Source organism: Mustela erminea, chromosome 7 (assembly GCF_009829155.1).
Source record: "Mustela erminea isolate mMusErm1 chromosome 7, mMusErm1.Pri, whole genome shotgun sequence".
NCBI lineage: Eukaryota > Metazoa > Chordata > Mammalia > Carnivora > Mustelidae > Mustela > Mustela erminea.
The window spans coordinates 49,849,104-49,855,845 of record NC_045620.1 but is presented as its reverse complement, the minus strand read 5'-3'; positions in this window follow the sequence as shown (position 1 = coordinate 49,855,845).

Here is a 6,742-nt window from a genome sequence, read left to right as displayed (position 1 = left end):
GGTACCTCCATGAGTGAGATGGAGACCCTGACTATAGTTATCCCACAAGTGAACAAAAGGGATTGATGTCATGAATGATAAAAGCATCAGCTGCCAGTGTCCATGCCACCTGCCTGGAAAACGTGTAGCGAGGCCCTTATAGATGATGGAGGGTGCACAGTCCTGTGTAGTAACTCCTGTGGCAAGTACGGATGTTACCTGCTTGAGGTGACTCAGCTTGGGGGAAAAAAAAAAGTGTTTGCTACCCTATCAAGAGTGTTGCAAATTGACTAGAAAGGCAAGAAGACAGGAACTGGTGAAAGTATGTTTGAAAATCTCTTTAGAGCTGAAATAAAAATGGCACTGTGCCCTGAGAATTGCATCATGTACAGGCTATCTCATTTCATTGCTTGAGGGAAGAAAAGAAATCATTCTGTGTTTTCCACATTGAAAAAAGGCTGCGAATGGATGGTAGCGCTCTAGGCAGTAATTCTCTTCTGCCGCCTAGAGCAGTATGATGTTCCATGAGGACTTGGTATTGCTGGGCCGAGAAAGAAGCACGGATGCAGACAGAGCCTGAGTGGCAGAGTTGCAGGGCCAGGTGAGGGCTGAGCAGCGGGACAGGGGACCGGTCCTGGGTCTTGGCACACACGCCCACCCTCCTGCCTGCAAATTCATCCAGTCCCAATCTGTTCTCAGAGGCAAGTAGAATTAGTCCCTCTTCCAGGAAGTCCTTCTTGATGCCTTTCCTGGATCCCTACTGACTGACTAGATGGGTCTTCCACTCCTTTCTTAGCAACCTATCCCAGGAAATGTGAGAAGGAGGAGAGGGGTTGGAACCAAGGAATATTCTTCCCAGGGACATCTCTGATACCCACTGCCTCCCCTTCCCTATAGGAAGTTCCACATATGCTCACTTTATTCTTTTTGTGCTGGCTGATTTCATTCTCCTGAAAAGTAGACAACCAATGTGCCCCATAAAGAGCCCCTGGTCAGTCCTAGCACCTTACACCCACCCTTCCTTAGGCTGTACATAGGCCAGGACACAGGAGGGACACTCAGACACAGACAATGGGACTGGTGTCAAGGTCAGGCCCTGGGGTCAAGAGAAAGATAGACATGGGGCAGATGAATTGGCTCCAGGTTGGCACCCTGCTGCACAACTCTCTCTAATGACAGACGTTTTTAAAGATAGAAAAGCAGTTTCTTAGGATCATGAAAGCAACTCAGCTGGGCCTCCCATAGCATATCTTGGCCACCTTGATCCAGTATTCCACCACCATGGCCCTGTCCCAGGCTGTCATGCTTGGGTTGCCAAGACACATGGTAATGACGCAGCTGGCCACAGCAACTGGGTGATGAGGGCCCATGCTGTGGGTGCCAGAGCCCATGCCCATACTTATTCCTCTTGGACCAAAAGGAGCCCAGGTATTGATGGGACAGCACCCTCTTGAACAGCTTGAACAGCTGAGAACAGAGGGAGGATGTTTACCCAAACACTGTTCACACATGCAAGATTCATGTCCTAGGTAGGGGTCACAAGTCAGAGCTGGAGAGCAGGAAGCTGTGAATGTGGCCTGAGACTGGTTGGAGAGCCTGGATTTCATTCCATTCTTTTTCACTGAGGGAACCCAGGGGCAAATAGAGGCAAGGGAAGGATCATCCCAGCATATCACCCCAGCTCCAGGGGACAGTTCCAGGTGGTGTTCCCAAGGGGGCATCTTCTCCTCCAAATGTTCTTCCCTGTGGTCCCTCTCTCCTTTCAGATGCCCATTCTCACATGATTGCTGAAACCATCCATTTGTCTGTCTACCCTGTCCTTAAGGACACATCAGATGCCTAGTCCAGGCTGAGGGTGCTCAGGCTCCAAGGCAGGTGGGTGGGCCACTCATGGACTTGGCTGCACACAAGGAGCTGTCATCCTCCACCCGAGGGACCAGAGCCTGCCCCTTTATGTTCTATCACTTCTGGTGCATTTCATACATGTGGCAACTCTGCCTCAGTCCTTATCAGTGCACTTTACAGTGGCTAACTGAACATAAAAACAAAAACAACAAAACTCTCTTCAGTTTCATGAACTCACAATACACACAGACACATAGACACACAGACAGACAGACAGACACACACACACACACACACACACACTAACCTGCTGATAGACTTTGTTCACAAAGTTGACATAAGTCAACTTATGAGCACACATTGCTGTGCTCTTCTTCAATGCTACAAAGGCTGGGGTTGCTGAGTCTTTGGTCGCAGAAGGTGGTGGAATGGTTTTTGTCCTGTACTGAGGGACCACTGCCATCCAGTTCCCATACCCTCTCTTGGTATGTGCCACCACTAACAGTCTGGAAGAAAGGCATACCACTTCTGAGTGGGCCTCTTTGGCACTCAAGAACAACACCTGGTGAAATGGATGACTTGATTTATTTTTAAAAACTCTGGTTCCCATCAACTTGAAGGCAAGCTAAACACCAGCACTGCTCAAAGCATAAGGGGCTCCAGGACCTGTACTTACCAATTCCCCAATTCACCTTCTCCAACTCATTTATTTTAACAGGACAGAACTATATTATTGCACGGAGGGAGGCTGTGAAATTTTCTCAACCAAAACCTTTAACTTATACCTACAAAATCATAGAACAGATTGTGTCAAAGAATTTATACTATGATCACCTTTGGTTTCTAAATTCAGCACTCATTCTGTGGTCACAGAGATCTGAAAGTTCAGTGGTTTTTTGCAGCCACAATATTGGAAAGCATTATTTGTTCATGGACTAAGTGACATATGATGGAGGAGTGTCAAAATCATTAAAGGGTATTTCATGAGAAGAATCTTGATCTGAGCTTTATATTCAGAATCTCAGATTGAACGTAACTGAAATATTTATAAAACTTTAATTATTTAGAAGGCTTTTAGGCACAAAGAAATAAAATAATTAGTAGTGTCATACTTTAAGATGAGCTGTCCTATAGAAATTATTTTATCCTATTTATGCATCAACTATTTTCCACAGAAAAATAAAATTTTACTCATTTTTAGTGATATACGAGTGTATATATAATAACTGATATGGAGATGTACATGTGCACCTACATATATATTCTTTAATCTATAAAGTGTGGAGGTTGGATTAAGTCTAAAGTCTCTCGTACAGCTTGATAACCTGTGACTCTTTGATCAATAACTTCCATTTTCCCACAGGTCAGAGAAACGGGAAAAAATGCACATATGAACATATGTAGCACGTTAAAAAATGATCACAAATCCTATGACTCCCCATTCCCTTTGATTCACATGGGCTATGTGACTGTGTTAAACAGTGAAAGAAACGTGTCAGTTTCAGGCCCAAGTCCAAAAGGAACCCCTCTCTTGGAACATTTGCTATTGGAGCTCTGAGTGGACAGGAAAGAAGTCCAACAACCTTGTTACAAAGACTGCACGGAAGTGGAGGGCCATCTGAGCCTCATCTCCCAACTGTACCCATCAAAGTGACAGGCATGTGCATAAAGTCATCCTGAATCCTCTAGACCAAGCAGCCACCTGCTGAAGGCCACCACCCACTGACCTCAGTTAATGCCATATTAAGCATAAAAATTGCCCCATGAGATCCTGCCCTAATTTCTGACCCCCAAAACATATGTAATATGACAAAAGGGTTGTTTTAAGCCCCCAAATTTTGAAGTCATTACATAACTAATTGGGTAACATGGCAAATACGTATCCAAAATAATGTAAATCAAGGAATATGTTTAAAGGCACCAGGTTATCTTAAAAAGTTCTCTGAACACACAGAAAAACAGAAAGAGACCCATAACTACAGAGAACAAATTGATCGTTTCCAAAGAGGAGGCAGCGGGTGGACAGGCAAAATGCGTGAAATACAGTGGGAGATAACAGGCTTCCAGTTACAAAATTAATAAGTTGCAGGACGAAAGGCACAGCATAGGGAATATGGTTGGTGGTACAGTACGGCGAGCGCAGCATAACATACAGACTTGTCAAATCTTGTTGTTTTATATCTGAAACTAATGCAACATTGTGGGTCAGCTATACTTCATTTAAAAAATCAAAGGAAGTTTAAAAAAATTAAAAGTGAGCTCTGTTATCCAAATAGGACATATGAGATGGATTTCCCATCATACCATAAATTGAAAACGACTTCTCTTGATAGAACAATGCTTTCCTTAGTCTTAGTCCCTACTCCCTCCACAAAAAAAAAAAAAAAAACTACTTTCGAAAAACATCTTGGTATTTTGAAAATTATAACTGCAGTGAGTGATGAGAGTGAAAACAAACTGATAATCCACGTTTCCTCATCTTATCCCTTTTATGAAGATGAACAGTAAAATCATATGTAAGAATTAACCAGAGAGAGGTCCATTTTCCACTCACTATAATCAAGCTGGAATTCTCAACTATTATTTAGTATTAGTTGATTCCGGTGGCAAATGCAAATATGGTTTCACTTCTTGGGCACATGAGGAAGATTTGGTCGGTGAAACAGACATACCAGGTTGGCCCAGGCCTGCACTTCCAGGGTTCAGAAAATTGCAAGATACTACCTGACACTTAAAACTTCCCATCAACAACTACCGCTGCCCCCCAACATCTTGTTTCTTCCCACAGACAGCTCATACTGAGACCTGTCCACTGTCAGGGTCAAGCTAAAGGGGGATGCCCACAAACTAGGTGGGAAATGAGAGGATCCAACTGCAGCTCTGTGGGGATGCCTAAGGCCACTGAATGCCCCATCATGATTCTCCAGCACAGATGGGGGCAGCCTGCACCACGTGGGTAGAGCTCTAGGACACAGAAAGTACTGGAGTGGCAGTCAACCAACAAATGTGTTTGTGTAATATATAAACCCCCATAGGGTTGTCAATTTGTGGGATTCACTTTTTCTAACTGTTCACCCCATGACATACAATTTCAGGAAACCCAGAGCCCATGGATTATTGTTAAGGGCACATTCGGACTCAATCAAAGTGTAACTAAGCGTAATCATACACATAAATACAAATATCATTAAAAAAATCAATACCACCTCAAACTTTCTTTTTCATTCCCAAATGAGCTTTTATGGGTTTTAATATCAATTAATGTGCTTATAGAACTGGTAAAAAAACAGTCACTGATGAAATTTTAAAATTACCACTCTGCTTTCCCTAATTTCTGTTGATGTACTTTTATCTCACACAAAAATGAGTTACTAAGGAATAAATCATACTTCACTGAACACGTTTCAGCTGAAATGATGCACCAAGATGTACAGCTTTGGTCAGGCTTATACTGCTGTTGTCAACATACTATATAGGGTGTAAGAGCTACTGTCTTTTCCTTCTCCCATGAATATTAGTCCTAACAGACTCTTCACGTGGCAAGAAAACTTAGTCTAGAAGGTACACTAATTCCTCTCCTCCCTGGTGAAAAACACTGTTAGAGGTATTAGTTTTCGATAGAGAAGCAAGTTCACTTTGGAAAAAAGCACACACACACACACAAAACCCTCAAACATGACCTTTAATACAGTGATAAGGGTGAAAGTGTAACCTTCATTTGGAAACAGCACTCAAAATACTGTTTTGAAGGGCCTTTACAACAGCGGTATACTCTTTGAAAAGATTTTTCAGATCAACTGATCGAATCATATTTAATTTACCTAGGGACAATTAGATAAAATTTAAAATTCCAAACAAAAACTTTTAGGACACAAATAAAATTATATGTGCTTTTATTCCCGCAAATATCTCCAAAATCTAATATTCAATGGTTTAAATTGATGCATTTCTCATTCGCAATGCAGATGCATGTGAGATGAGGTGTGAGGCATAAAAGGGAGTACAGGAGGCAACTGATCAGCTGAATAGCGACTGCCCCAAAGATGACCATACCCTGAGCCCAAGAAGCTCTGAGTACTTTGCCTTACCTGGCAAATGGGATTTAGCAAGCATGATTAAATTAAGGTGTGAGGGGGGAGAGATTATCCTGGATTACCTCGGTGGTCCCAATGTAATCATGAGAATCCATAAGGAGACAGGAGGATCAGAATCAGAAGGCAATGTGAAGTTGGAAACAGAGGGATAAAAGGTGGTGCAATGAAGGGCCACAAATCAGGGAATGCAGGCAGCTTTAGAAGCAGGACAACGCAAGAAAGTGGATTCTCCTCTAGAGCCTCCAGAAGGAACACAGGCTGTTAACACCCTGATTTTACCACACTGAGACTGATTTTTGAACTTCTGACCTCCAGAACTGCAAGATAACCGATTTGTGTTGTTTCAAGCCACTGAGAATTTGTCATTTGCTACAGTGGCACTAAAAAACTACTAGAAGAACTCACTGAGACATATTGAGTCTGTACAATGGCAGGGACCATTTCTAGGTAGGACTGTCTTCAGGGTGTGGTAGTACTGGGTCTGGTGAGTTGACTGCCAGCATCCTTCCTCCCTCCCCCTTCCTGAACCCCAGTGCACTGTGTGCCTCCTCCACTGCAGCCCAGGTGACTCACAGGAAGCTGGCCCCATCCACACTACAGGGAAGGGTTCTGTCATGGAAGCCAGTCATGTTCCTCCTGGGCCATTCACACAGCCAGCTGCACGACAGTCAGTGCCTTGTTACTGTTCTAGGAGAGACAGTAACCTAGGTTGTCCCCCACACACAAACGGGAAGGGCTTTACAGAAATATCTGGGTTGTCTCTGAATGTGAACAAGGAAAGCAGTGCCCCCACTGCGGGCAGCCATCACACAGTCAGCAGGGGG